Below are 15620 nucleotides of genomic sequence, written 5' to 3' on the forward strand. Positions count from 1 at the left end.
GGCCCAGAAATCCTTCTGCTGAATTTTCTCAGCAGACTGGCTGCAGAGGCAGGAATAGGTTAATGAAATGCATGCACGGAAAGAAAAAACAAATTATAAGTGGTAATTGAGCCACTAAACCTTCGCAAGGCTGGGGGGAAATAGGAAAATAAAGCTAATCTTATTTCATTTTTCTTTACATACTCAAAATGTCACCTCATAAATCCCATTTTCTGTTTCCATAAATAATCTGTGTTAGAAATATTGTTTATTAAAACTTCTGCCGTTATATGGAAAACTTAAAGAAACCTTCCCTAAACCTGTACTATGTGCAAATATTCAGCAATTTTACATTCATGGTTTAAAGTTTTAATTTAAATTCCCTTCATTTCCTCCCAAATCAACTTGGTGAACTATGTAAATATCAGGACCTTGAACTTTGGTAAAATAACTTCCCTCAAAATATATTTATTTGAATCACTAACAATTCAGAAAATTTTCATACTGAAATCATGTTCCTAGCTAACAATATTTTGTTTTCTAGAATGTTTTTGAAGGTCTGAAGACTCGTTTGGATTTTTAGTCCAGAAGATTAATTAAACTATAAATTTGAGTCTGTCACCATAAAATAAATTTGGAACTTAATACACAGGCATTTAAAATATCTTGAGATATATTAAGATCGTGAATTAAAAGTATATGATATATAATTTTAAATATACAAGGAAAACTGTGCAATTACAAAGATATTGAAATGAGTACTAAAATATAAAATGTATAAAGTCTTAAAGAACTCTGCCATACTCATTATACAAGTATAGCTTATAGGGTGGTTTTTTTTTCCTTTAAAATGGAATAAGAACTCTTAAAAAGTTTGGATTGATCAGTTCTAAACATATATATTATATATGTTAGAAATTTAAATAAATGAAAACAAATTACTATCTGAAATAAAGTTAATAATTTCTTTTGTCTTCTTTAAGACTCTATTTTTTATTTTCCTATAACCAGTTAGTCACATTCACAAAGCCTCTACCCACTGGTTATTCATTCTCATCTTAAAGTTTAAAAACATAAGAAATATTTTATATCACTATTACATTTTCATCTGGGTCTTGGCTGAACTCTTCCTTTTGTCTTTGCATATAAAAACAGATAGGGTCAACTTAGAAGACACAAATGAATTTGTATAAAAGATACCAATATTTAAGCCTAAGCAAAAGGTATTCCCTGAAGTCTTCTTAAAACCCAAACAAATAGGTTAGATTAACTAGTAATGAATGTTTCCCTTGAGCATTGTGCTCTTTCAGGATCTATCTATGTGGGGTCAAACTGACAACAGCCACTGGAAAGATAGAAAACTTGAAGGGCAGAGAATTTATGTTACCAAGACAAGGACAATTTAGAAGTATGAAAATGCTCAATTTGAAGAGTATGATTAATATCAAAGAATTGTACATGTAGAAATTATTGAATTGGTATATGGTCTGTTTTGTATATTCTCAATTTTTTTAAAAAAATAAAAAAAATACCCTCAAACATGTTTTATAACATTTACACTGTTAAATGTTAGCTCTTCAAAAGAAAAAAAAAAGGGAAAACTTTGATTATATCAAATTCTCCTCATGGAGTTTCGATGACCTCTAAAGCCATAGGAATGTTAACGCTAACAGCCCTAACACTTGGTGAAAGACAAAGCTATATTGTATTTTTGTATTTTTGCATTAAGTTACTATTCTGCTTGAACCCTAAGAGATTTAATTTTATACTTTTTAGTCTAGAAGAATAGTAGGCTTTTAAATAAATATTTAAGACAGTTTAAGACAGGTTTAGAAGCAGAAGTGGCATCCACTTCCTAAACAACATGCCTCAGGAAACTATGAACTTTGATAAATATCGATAGTTATAGAAAGGCTTTATGCCTTTTGTTCATAGGGTCACTATGAGTTGTGCTCGACTCGAAGGCAATCAACAACAAAAACAATATATATAAGCAAAATCCACATAAATTGCTTTAAGTAGAATTATTTCAAAATTTTCTACTATGCTAAACAATTGCACATTAATTGTATATTAATACATAGATGCATGGAGTGAAAATAAGCTCTCTAGTGCAGCCATTAATATATCTGTTGATTCTACACTATAATAAATATAAAAATCATATAAAACGCTATCAGGCTTTCAAAAAATAATAACTCAAATTCTAATGAGAGGCCACAGGACAGTAACTCAATCCTTAAGAAAAGGTTAAAGACCATCTCCACCTGTAAGCCATCATTTGAGCTTGATTTCGCATTTGCTTAAAAGAAAGAACAATTTGAAATATAGTTTTTAATATGTCATTTCACAATAGAGCTACACTGGGATTGAAGAGCAGAGGAGCTCTAGAGGCCACAAGGAAGAAAATTCCGGCTTTCTAGACTCTTAGCTTGAAAAACTTGAAAACCTTGAAACTTGAGCCTTCATTATTTAAGACTGAAAAAACAACTATCTGTGTTCTGGTAACATTTTGTAAACTTCTTAAACTAAGGCGTCAAAAACATTATTCTAAATTATATTTTTCACTCTTGGATCTGCTATGACACATTTTAAAGCTATCAACCTCTAACTACTTCCAAAAAAAATTACATACTAAGTCTAAATCGAAGACACCTTGCAGTATATAACAAATAAGGTGGAACCTTTCATCAGCAAAACTATGGAATGTACTATTTTTGCAGATAAAGAAAAGTGCACATTTCTATAACCACATTACCTGCAAAACATGCTAAAAAGCAACTTAACTACTCTGTTACAACTAATCATGGTGCTGGAATGGAACACTTGAGAATATATTAATGTAAATTTTTAGTTTGCTTGCTTTCTTGTTTAGTTGGTTGAGTTTTGTAACTGATAATTGATTATAAATGCAAACCACAAATGAAAAATAATCACCTATGTATTACCATTCACCTTGGAAATTCTTGGCCTCTCCAAAATTGTTGTGTTTTGGTTTGGTTTTTGTTATTTTCTGCATTTTGCTTTCCTGCCTGCATCTCAAACCCACAAATCCCTGAAAGAGATACCCTTTAAGGGAGACTTTGTCCATAATATGCAATATGGCAAGAAGAAAAATGATGTCTGCGTTATTTGGGACTAAACACTGACTGAGTAGATTAAGTAATCACCAACCCTTAGAGAGGTCAATATGTCATCTATAAAATGGATCTAGCATCCCTCAGTGTGCAGTATTGTCTCAGTGGTTAAACGAGATAGTACATAGTTAGATAAATAATGTATAATCAGGGACTTTTTTTTCTTCCTAGAATATTAATATATCCTCTAACATATAGATGCTTTTCTTTTATGTTGCTTAAAATCATTTTTTGGACAGAAGCAAATAATGAATACTTAAGTCGTACAGGTGATCCCGACCTAGGACATATTAGGATGTACTATACTCACTATCATCTATTTTGCGAGGGTATGGAGTGTTGTATAGTATATTCAAGTATGCAGTATGATAACTCATGTTTGTAAGTATATATGGAATATTTCCAAGCCCAAAAGACAAAAGTTGGATTTATAAAGATGCTAACAATAAAAGGCAACCCCGCAAAAAAAAAGGTGTCATATTTTTCCATAAGTAATAGACTTTCGATTGGAAGATACACTTGGACTTACAAGGGGCTATTCTTCTTAATCGTCTCACTTTCAACATTTCTTATTTCTATCCAAGTGTCCTAGCATATATATTCTGCATCTCAGTTGGATAATTTATACAGGCCATTACTCCTGAAAACAAATGGATTGAAACAAAAAAGCATCAATTTCAACCTATAGGATCAGGAAAGGTGATCCATATTTAAACATAATAAATAATAGTTTAAATGTCTTTTTTATTTTTAATAAGTTACAATTAAATATCAATTATACACATAATGATAAATATAAAAATATTTGTAGAGTATCTATTTACAAATTCATTTACATATTTATATAAGGTCTATCTATTATACTTAAAATAGAGCTGTGGTATTTTTCCTCTTTTAGTCACAGTTTTAATGTATTTTAAATATTCATTTCAGAAAAATACAAATGCCAAAATTAAAATAACCTAGTTAAAATTATCAACAGAATATTTACAGGTTCATCTAAATAATGTGAGCATATGAGTATTCCTTTAGAAAGCTTTAAGGTATGCCTTTAAAACTCTTGTTAAAGTATTTCCAAGATCAAGTTCCCACAATATGTCACAAAAAAAATATTCATTTGTAGTAGTCACAACATTTCTAAGTTTGAAAAACTTTTCACTATATAAGTTAACAGTTTTTAAAAACTTATCTATACCATTTAATTCTACATAATTGGTAAAAATATTTACACAAGATACATACATATTGATAACAATAGCTTTTCTAAAAACACAATTTTGAAGCCTTATTTTCTCTATGATATATATTATTTTTAAGATTATTTCATTTTCTTTTCTAGAGCTCTTCTCTCAAGAATTATAAAAATAAATCAAATCAATATTAAAATATATCTATGATAAAAATAATTTTAAATTCTTAGTTATACACTGTAGTAGCATTAGTATTAAATGCATTATACTTATCAGTTGTAATTCTATGGGCATTAGATCTTCAAAGTAAATAGGGAGAGCATAGTTTTGCCTTAAAACCAAGTAAATAACCCTTGCTTTATTTTTAAAAGGAAACCAATTTGTTTCTTTTTAACTGGAAAGTAAATGTTTTACAATGATTCAATTGTTCACCACCCTTAAGAAAATTTAAGAGCGCTAATTAATTCAACTAGGTGATGGGTAACCTATTTGAAAAATAGAATTTGTCCTGTTTTTATTAGAAAACTTAAATGAAAATATTCAACTTTTTTATCGTTATAGACTGATCTAAAATGTCTGGTTTTTTCTCTTTGAATTCAATATGACTGACTTGCTCACAATATTAAGTAAAAAAATAAATAAATAAAGCAGTTCTCTCGCCTGAAAGACTCCCTGAATAAAAGGAAAATTATTTTTGGATTTTCCTCTTGATCAGATAAGAAATATTCTGAAACGCCACCTCTATAATTTGATAAAAAGCTTGATATCCCCAAATGAAAATAGGACTCAGCACTTTCATTTTTCTGTCTCTAAAAGAACCTAGGTAAACTGATTTGGGGGGAGGGGGATGAAAATCTCAGGCATAAAGGTGGCAGTAATGAAGCAAGCTTAAATATGCGCTGACCTTTGAAATGCACTTCAATCCACGTTGTTTGGTCAAGGATCTGGCTGTGTTACTGTCTCCATCTATTTCTAGTATCAAAGATGTGGGTGTTGGAGCTGCTCTGCTCTCTGGTGGATGTTGACAGCATGGCTGCAAACACAGCAGCACCAGAAGAGACAGCTACACACCACGGAGCAGAAAAATGAACCACGCAGCTGTCAAAAGACGCAACTACAAGCACCGATCCATATTTTCTTCAAAACTCAACAGCAAAACAAACTATAAACCTGTCTCCATTTTCAAAATGCAGTATATTGTGTGTTAAAAAGAGCACTGCTGTTTGGAGGAGAATCTGAACTGACAACATACAAAAGTAGTAAATTATTTTAGCAATCATTACATCTCAGCTAGTTTTCAAAAGCGCACACAGAGAAAGGAAAGTACTCTCAAGAAACACACTTTTTTAATTAAACATGTAATAAGATTTTAAATCGGCACCAGTGTTTCCAGAGTGGCATTTGCTGGCTTTTATTATTTGTTTTTCCTTTTTGCTTCAAATGCGCACTACCTTAAAAAGTTAGCTTATGCAATATTGAGGGGAATTCTTTAAAATTAATTTTAAGAGCAATCCTTAGAAATATTTTAAAGGAAATTTCCAAGACATTTCAAAGATTGCCTGGTTTGTTCTTATGCAGTGGATGGATCACCCACAGGACTGGGTTTCCATTTTATTTCTGAGCCTCAGTTTCATAAGCGATGCTAACTGCATCTGGAAACCTTTTTTTTTTTTTAATGCAGACAATATATTTTTTAAAAAACTCACAAAACACTGTGGAGAATAATAAGACTTCCAGAATTTGAAATATCACCATTGAGTTATGTTTCCATTCTCCTTTACATTTTACTTCATTATCTATAAGTATTTTCATGTAAAATAAAAACACTACATCACAAAATATAATACCTATCTCCTGGTGCTGGCTTTGGCAAAAATGTAGTTGTCATGTTAATAGGCATTGAAAAAGATCTGCCACTAAACTCAACCAACAACTCATATTAAAAGTAGCAGATTATATGGCACTCTCAGTCTTAGAAAAGTGTGGCATGTATGCACAAAATTTAAAAAATACCAGTGATTAGGCAATCATTTGAGTAGGTGGTATAGGTGATTTTGATATGATAGATCCAAACACTGATATTGGAATAATCGTGGACATTTTTTCTTGTACTAGTACTTTATTTTCATGTGGATCACCCATTCTAATTCCCTAAAAAGGAAAAGAAAATATTTTCCTGTTGGAGGAATATAAAATTCAAGTATATTGGGAGGGATGATTCTTAAAATTAGTTAGACTGAAGGGAAAATAAAAAAATATATAGTCCAAATCCCTGATCTAGCAATTTTTAACCTCAATAAAAAAGACTATTTCCATTCAGTAGCAACCAGAGATTTTGATTGAGTTATGCCTCCTAGAGGGAGAAATTATGGGAAACTTGAATATAAAAAACCGATTTCTTTATGGTCTGGAAAATATGTGTTTGTGAGAATTCTAAAGTAAAAGTAAGTTGGAAGCTGTTTATAATATTTCCTCTTTCCTTCTGCAAATTTTGGACTTCCAATGTATATCCCCGGAGTCACATCCCTCTAAATGAGTAAATAATATAGACACAATTTTTTTTAAAGTGTCTTGTTGTACCTAAGTGCACTGCAGGACATCTGGCACGTTTCATTCTGAAATGATGTTTATCCACAGAAACACCATCAGTGGAAGATGTATTGAAAAGCTGAAGGTCTATTAAGGGAGTATGGGACAGCTGCATGCATTCTGTAATCTGTATAAGGCCATGAAAATGACACAGCAATACCCCATCTGTGGCTTTGGTTCACAGAGCTTTGAATAAAAATTCAAGATCAAACTTCACTTGTTAAGAAAATGAAGAATGCAAAAAGAAAGCGTGTATTAATAGACTCATATTCAAAGGTCTACCAGTGCTACATTTTTCCCTTTATATAAAGTATCTTGTTAGATTTTTACATCTTTGATAAACAGTAATGGTGTATATTTACTCTTTAAAGTTATTCAAAAAATGCTTTTCGGGGAACTACCATTTGTACTTTTATAATTCAGATCATTTGTGAATAGATTTCAAATGCACAGAAGTACTGAGGAGGAGTAAGACAGATGTTGTTCAAACTTCCCTATTTGGCCCTGCCAAGTCCTTCATTCTGGATCTACAATACCCAGTCTATTCAAAATTCAATGTCTCTTAATAGAGATTACGAATCAAGCTGATTTATGTGATAGTTTAGGAGGTGGGTCATTCCTTTTTTTTTTTTTTTTTTTGGTGTGGTGTTTTCTAAAGAAAGTTTCTTGCTCACAAAAGCCTCAGATTGACAGCTTCACTAAATGGAAATTCACAGAACAGAAGTATCACATGCGAGGGGGATATAGCCTTCCCTTATGCTAACCTGCCAATTCACAAATTCAACCTGCAGGCTTTGCCCCCTAATGTAGGAGATTAATTCAGTCTCTGTGCCCCTTCAGTCCTCTGCCAATAAGGAGGCCAATTAGTTTCAACTACACTGGTTAGTTTACTTCTGCCTTTATTTTTTATTTCTAATGGGGGTATTTTCCCTCCATTATTTGGATGATTTCGACCCCCAATTCATTGCAGGTTACTATGAAATGGCTGTCAATCACTTAAAACCAAAGCTTAAAGTGAACCATTGTGTGAGGTGGAAAGTTCAGTAATTAGCTATTGAAGAAATCCAGCTCCCTATTGTGATGAATTTTGTAATGCTTACAGGAAAACAACAACAACAATAGATTTGGAATTGCATTTTGAAAATCTTATTTCAAATCTCTAATCTATTAGATCACAATCAATTAGTTAGCAAGCATATTTAACCCCAGCTAACTAATGTCTAGTCTACTCTAGAAGTCAATGATTACAAAAGTTTATTACTTTGTGTGCACTTGTCTGTCCTCACAGAATGGATTTATTTCCAAGAAGTTATATTTCAGTGAAAAATTAAATATGCACTCTAGGATTTAAGACGTAAGCTTCATTTTAACATGTATTTCTAAGAATGTAAATTCTCAGTAATGCTAATTAAAGTGAAAAGTTTAAAAAGATAAAAAGTAGAGGTTGGGTTTTGTTTGTTTTAACACAGCAAATGAAATATTCCTATCCAATTCAGATTCCACGAGTTCTAACACCTAGACTTCAGAAAAGAGTACAGAGAGCAAGATAAAAATAAATGAGTTTATGAATAATCCATTATTACTAGGATATAGTGTTTAGTTTGGTTATTTTCTTCCCATAAGCAGAAATAGATAAATAATATTTTAATCTCTTACTATAATTTGGTTTTAGTAAGAACCAATTAATAGAGGAAGTTTTAATAATATAAAATCAGAGATTGAAACATCCTAGGCTATGTGCAATGAAGGAGTAAAGATCAACACTGAAAGATTGATACAGTAGCTTTTATTCTATAACATTTTCTTGGTGAATGTGCCCCAAGCATTCCACTAACTCACTTCAAAGAAGTATATTCCTACTCACTACCCTAAAGGGTGTAAAAGGCTGTAAATCTTTACAGAAAAGCAATTTTTCCATATAGTGTTTCCTGGTTTGGAACCACTGATCCTGAGGTTAACAATGCAAATGTTTTAACCACTGTGCCACAGATGAGTCTTCAAAGATTCTACTAAGCATGACTCTGTAATGACTCATATCCCGCTAAATAAAAATGGTTGTTGTTGTTGTTTATTACCTTCAAGTCAAGCATGACTCAGAATGACCCTATAAACAAAAGGCCTGAAGTCTTTCTATAACTATCAACATTTATCAAAGTTCATAGAGTTTCCAGAGGCATGTTGTTTAGGAAGTGGATAATAGTACTCAGGGAAATATGCTTTCAATTATAGCAAAAATGGAGACTTTAATATTTGAGAAAATGTGTAGCTGAGAACAATTTGAGCTTATCTGGTTCCACAAGCAACACTCTGACACCAGAAGTCAAGAAATCAAAGAATGAATTGTATTGGGGAAATCTGCTGTCAGGGACTTCTCCAGAGTGCTGAAGAGCAAGGATATCAGTCTAGAGACTAAGATGTGCCTACTCCAGGCCATAGTCTTTGTAATTACTTGTTATTAATCAGAAAGCTGGACAATGACCAAGGATGACAGATGAATAATGCCTTTGTGCTGGAAAAGAATATTACACATACCATAGACTGCCAAGAAAATGAATAGGCCTGCCCAGGAGAGGGCGAAACCAAGCTGCTCCTTGGAGGCATGGATTTTGAGACTCCATCTCATGTACTTTGGGATTGTGGCCAGGTGAGACCAGTCTTTGGAGAAGGATATCATGCTTAGAAGAGCGACTGACAGCACAGGACAGGAAGACCCTGGATAAGATGGACTGACGCTATAACTGGGGTAATAAGGGTAGGTATGTCAGCTATTTTGAAAAGGTATGGATAGGATGCATCCCTGGCGTACGCCCTTCCCAGTTTTGAACCATGCAGTGTTCCCTTGCTCTGTTCTGATGACTGGCTCCTGGTCCAAGTATAGGTTTCGCATTAGAACGATCAAGTGTGTTCTGGGATTCCCATTCTTCTCAGAGTCAGCCACAGTTTGTTATGATCCACACAGTCAAATGCCTTTGCATAGTCAATGAAACACAGATAGACATTCCTCTGGTATTCCCTACTTTCAGCTAAAATCCATCTAACATCAGCTACAATATCCCTAGTACCACGACCCCTTCTAAACCCAGCCTGGACTTCTGGTAGTTCTCTGCTGATGTGCTGTTCCAGTAGTTTTTGGATAATCTTCAGTAAAATTTTGCTTGCATGTGAAATCAGTGACATTGTTCTGTAGTTTCCACACTCTGTTCGGTCACCTTTCTTTGGGATAGGAACAAATATAGATCTCTTCCAGTCATTTGGCCAAGTGGTTGTTCTCCAGATTTCTTGGAACAACTTGGTGAGTACATCCAGGGCAATATCTGTTAGCTAAAATATGTCAATTGGTATACCATCTATTCCTGGAGCGTTATTTTTTGCCATTTCCTTCAAAGCAGCCTGAACTTCTTCTTTCATCACCATAGGCTCTTGCTCATATGTTGTTTCATGAAATTCTTCTGTGTCTTCCAATTCCTTTCGATACTGTGACTCAGTATATTCTTTCCATCGTCTTTTAATACTTCCTGGATCATTTAACATTCTGCCGAAAGCATCCTTGATTATAGCAACTCGAGGTTTGAATTTGTTCTTCAGTTCCTTGAGCTTAAGAAATGCTGAGCGAGTTCGGCCCTTTTAATTTTCTGACTCCAACTCCTTGCACATGTCACTGTAATATTTTACTTTGTCATCGACAGCACATAACAACAACAACATGTCAGCTATTGTACATCGGATCACTATGAGTTGTAGTTGACTTGATGGCACTTAACAACAACAACAACATAGCTGAGACATTTATATTTATCTATTTAGTCAGAAAATATCAGGTTCTTCTCTTTTTTTCCTTCCTCAACAGTATATTCTGGTGTTCCATTTTTCTCTAGTCTATCTCTAGAAGTCAGTGAAGAAGTAGTAACATTGTGATTTAGAATAAGAAAGAGTGGAAGGAGAGAGATTTCTAAAAATCAAGCAAATTAATTAGTACAGCATTCTCAGCCTTTCAGCCACTTCAACAGGCATAAAGCATTAAAAGTATTTTAGTTTGTGTAGAACATAAGAAATTAATTCTTTTTACTATAATGTACTACAAATAGAGACCTGGAGGTACAGTCGTGAAGCATTTGGCTACTTATTGAAAGTTGTTGTCATGTATATAATGCCTAATCATACATTCTTTTCAGATAATTCTTCCCCTCATCTGTTTCAATGAAGTGTTTATTTATATATCCACTCTTTTCCTATTCTTTCTCCAACATCTCTTATCAGTCCTATTATATAACAGTAATGTTATGCAGTATTTGTCCTTTTGGGACTGAGATATTTCATTCAGCATAATGTCTTCCAGTCTTACTCATGTTGAATTCATTGTTTTTCAGTGTTGCATAATATCCCATTGTCTGGTTTGACACACACAAAAAAATGATGTTGTATTCTTTGCTGGGCATACTATCAAGAGGCTCATGCTGTTAGCTTGTGTTATAATTTATATTAGTCTTGATCACTTGGTTAAGGTGGATATATGAGACCTGTTGAGCTAAATGCATATTATTTTCTCTTTTTAAAAAATGTTTTTCAATTCTTTTTTGTGTGTGTACCGTCAAATCGGATCTGACTGGTACAGGAGGAGATTGCCCCTCCTTCTCCAGCAGAACATCTGGTGGATTCAAACCCCATACCTCTGGGATTGCAGTGCAGCTTCTTGCCACTAGGTCACCAGAGCCCCCTTTATTTTCTCTCTTACAACACAATAATATATACCTTTTTAGATTTACTTAAGAACTTCCAAACCAATAATAGCTCCAAAAAAAGGAATTCAATTATAATTCTTGAGGAGTAATATGTGTTAAAGAGGTGCACTCTTTAAAAAGAAAATTATACTCAGCTAGTTACCATTTTATGTATCTGTTCTTTTCTGTAAGATCTGGAAAGTACTTCATCTCTACAAGTATATATACTCCCTCAAATGATTGCTATATTTTGATTATGTCACTTAATTCATGATCTCTTTTGACTTCTTCTCTCTGAACACTACAGATCTGTTCAGAACCAGAGTAAGTAAAAAATAAATATTTTTCCTCTACCTTCTCCATGAATTACTTCAGGTAGAGGGAACAGTTCAATGGAAGCGTCTTTGTCCAGGACCTCTTTAATTCAATCTACCAAGCAATTATAAAATTAACAAGACAAATCCATTGTGTGCTAATGGAAAGTCTGAGAAGATTTCCCACAGATGTTGTAGCCTATGTCTGTAGCCACTGCCCTCTTCAAATCTAACATTCATTTTGTTTCCAGTGGAATCACTACTTTGTCAGTTCCTATGCTATTTATTGTCAAGTTCTAATGCGGTATCGATTGTGAATCACACCTGAGCTCCTATAATCTCCATCAGAAAGAAGCATCGCCTCCTCCTTTTACAGCTTCTTGTTACTTATCCTACTCAATTATTCAGCACCTATTTTTTTACATTCTTCTTTCTGACTATGCTGTATAGTCATCAATGATATTGCTGTTGATAACCTTTGAGTTGGGCACAACACATAGCGACCCTATGAACAAAAGGCGTGAAGCCCCTCTACAACTATCGAAATTTAACCAAGTTCATAGAGTTTCCGGAATCATGTTGCTTAGGAAGTGTATGCTACTTCTGCATCCAAACCTGTCATAGTATGTTACTGTTGTTATGTGCCATTGGGTCACCTGTGACATATAGTGATAGTACAGCAGCTCTGAGCCCTTCTCACCATTTCTGATACACCTGAACCAGTTTCACTAACTCTGACACACCAATCCCCCATTGTGCCAGTTACTGTATCAATCCATCTCATCTGGAGTCTTCCTCTCCTCCGCTGTCCATCCATCCTTCTGAACATAATGTCCTACTCCAAGGACCCATCTCTCCTGGCCACATGCCCAGAGTAAGTGGGGCAGAGCTTCAAGATCCTACACTCCAAGGAGAGACCTGGTTTCACCCTTCCCAGTGCTAGTACGCACTGTGCCCAGCACCTGTCAATAGTCAATAAGTGATTGTTACTGCATACAACTGTTTCTTGGTTAAACATGGATCGATCAGTTGAGAATTTTACAGAAGATTATTTTCACCCAGGTGAATAGAATAACAGTAAAAGAAAATTCTCTTGAAATAGTCAAGTCATTTGGGGCTTCTGAAAGTAAAGATGAATAACCTTCCATACAATTTTCTTTTTATTTTCCCCCCTCAAGCTTAGTTTTTAAATCTCACAAAAGCATAGCAGGCTCTGTTCGTTCCACTTGAGACTCACTAGAAAATCAAGATTAGAAAGGATGAAAGGCAAAACTGATATTCTTTAGCTATTAATTACAGAGGTTAAAGAAAAATATGTCTTCCTTCTGCTATTAAGTACATCAATATATTCCACTAATCAGGTCAAATGCTGGATTTAGCCACTATATAAATAGCTATAGGCATTGTCTTCCTGTTGTGCTTTGGATGCTGCAACTAAGGGGACAGGAAAACTAGGAACTCACAGGACCTTAGCTAGGGTGGAGTGAGGTACCACAGGATTCCGACTTCAATTCAGTAAGTTAAGGTCATACAAGGTAACTTTTATTGTATTTAAGCTACATTTACAACTTTGATCCCTTTCAAATGCAATTTTCCCACTTTGAGAGCAGCATACAGTGAAAACCATTTTTTAAAGGATTTTTCCAGGGTAATAATGCCTTTTAAGGGTGTTGTGTTTTGCTGATCATGGAAGAAAAGAGGTGCTGTAAGCAAAAAATCATACACGAGGACACTAGTTAGATCCTTTTTCCCCAGGCATACAAATGTTTCTCAATAACCCTTTCTCTGCTCTTTGCATCCTTCCTCTCTTCCCTCCTTCACTGCATAGTCCACCTGTCCTAAAACCCTCACCCGTCCCCATCATCACAATGCTCATTACTCAGTTAAAACCATCTGATCTATAGAGACCTCTGGTGGCCTACTGGTAAGAAGCTGTGCTGCAATCCTGGAGGCATATGATTCAAATCCACCAGCTGCTCCATATGCAGAAGGAAGAGCAATCTCCTCCCTGGCAATTTACTGCCTCTGAAAACCCAGTGGAGTGTCAGAAAATGTCAGTTCCAACTCAATGGCACATTACAACATTTTAAAGATTATTTTACCAACCACGACAATGTAACATGAAAATACAGACAGTAAGATACTCTCTAACCCACCAATTTTAATTTACTAATTCTTTGCCATCAAATTGAAGCCAACTCATAGCTGACTTTCCAGTGGATTCTCAGAAGCTATAGTTAACACAAAAGAAGATTTTCCATCTTTCTCCCACGGATGTTAGAAGTTGGTGGTAGATTTGAACCACCGGAGAGGCACTGTGTTTATATTAGTAGTAAACTCCTTATGGACTAACCCACCAGAACTCCTCTATTGCAAAGTGTTTACAAATCTCATTATAAGGAAAATTCCTCTCTCTATTCAATAAAGACGACTTGAAGCACTTTCAGAAGAAGATCAAAGACCATAACCTACATAATTAATTATATCTCAACATCAAGAAAATTAAAATTTTCAGAGCTGGACCAATAGGCAACTCCATGATAGATGAACAAAAAAACTGAAGCTGTCCAAGACTTCGTTTTAGGTCGATCCACATTATTAGCCATGGCAGCAATAGTAAAGACATAAAACAATGTGTAGTAATGGTCAAGTCTTTTATCAAGGACCTCTATTAAGTACTAGAGGACTACAATATCACTTTAAACACCAAGGTGCATTTGACAGAAGTCATACTATTCTCTATTGTTTCCTATGTTTCTATGTGAAAGTTATACAATGAAGAAGGAAGAGTAAAGAAAAATGGATGCCTTTGAATGTGATATAGGCAGAGTATTGAATATATCGTGGACTACTAAAAACCAAACAAATCTTCTCTGTCTTCAAGGAAGTACAACCAGAATTGCTCCTTTAGAGGCAAGTGTGGAGAAACTTTTCATCAAATACTTTAGGATGCTCTAGTCTTTGGAAAAAGAAATCATCTTGGGAAAAATTAAAAGGTCATAGAAAGAAACAAGTCCCTCAATGAGATGGATGGACATGCTGAATGCTGCAGTGGCTAGAACATGAGAGAAATTCTAAGAACAGTGCAGGATGGGGCAATGTTTCAGTCTGTCATCCACAGGGTCTCTAGATCAGTAGTTGACTTAACTGTACCCAACAACAATGTCACTAATATCACATGTAAGCAAGATCCTGCTGAAGATTATTAGGGGGGAAAAAAACAACACCACACTGGAACAGTACATCAGCAGAGAACTGCCTAATGTGTAAGCTAGGTTTAGAAGAGGCTGTAACACGACTGGACATCATAACCAACATTAGATGGATCGTGGCTGAAAGCAGAGATTACCAGAGGAATGTATTTTTTGTCTTTCATTGACTGCAAAAGCATTTGGCTCTGTGGATCACAGCAAATCATGCCTAACCTTGAGAAGAACAGGAATCCACGAACACTTAATTATGTTCATGTGAAACCTAAACTTGGATCAGGAAGCAGTAATCAGAACAGAGCATGGAAACACTGCATTGTTTAGATTCAGGAAGTGTGTATCAAGGATGCATCCTATCTCCTTACCTTTTTTTTTATTAAATTTTATTAGTTTTAATGGACATTTACAGAGATTTTGGGTTTTCATTCATTCATTGTTGCACTGTTTTCTCCACCCTCCTCCCCAGTTCGTTCTTCTTTCCCCC

The sequence above is a fragment of the Elephantulus edwardii genome, unplaced genomic scaffold (genome assembly GCF_000299155.1).
Source record: "Elephantulus edwardii isolate Elephantulus edwardi_28Jun2011 unplaced genomic scaffold, EleEdw1.0 scaffold00013, whole genome shotgun sequence".
NCBI lineage: Eukaryota > Metazoa > Chordata > Mammalia > Macroscelidea > Macroscelididae > Elephantulus > Elephantulus edwardii.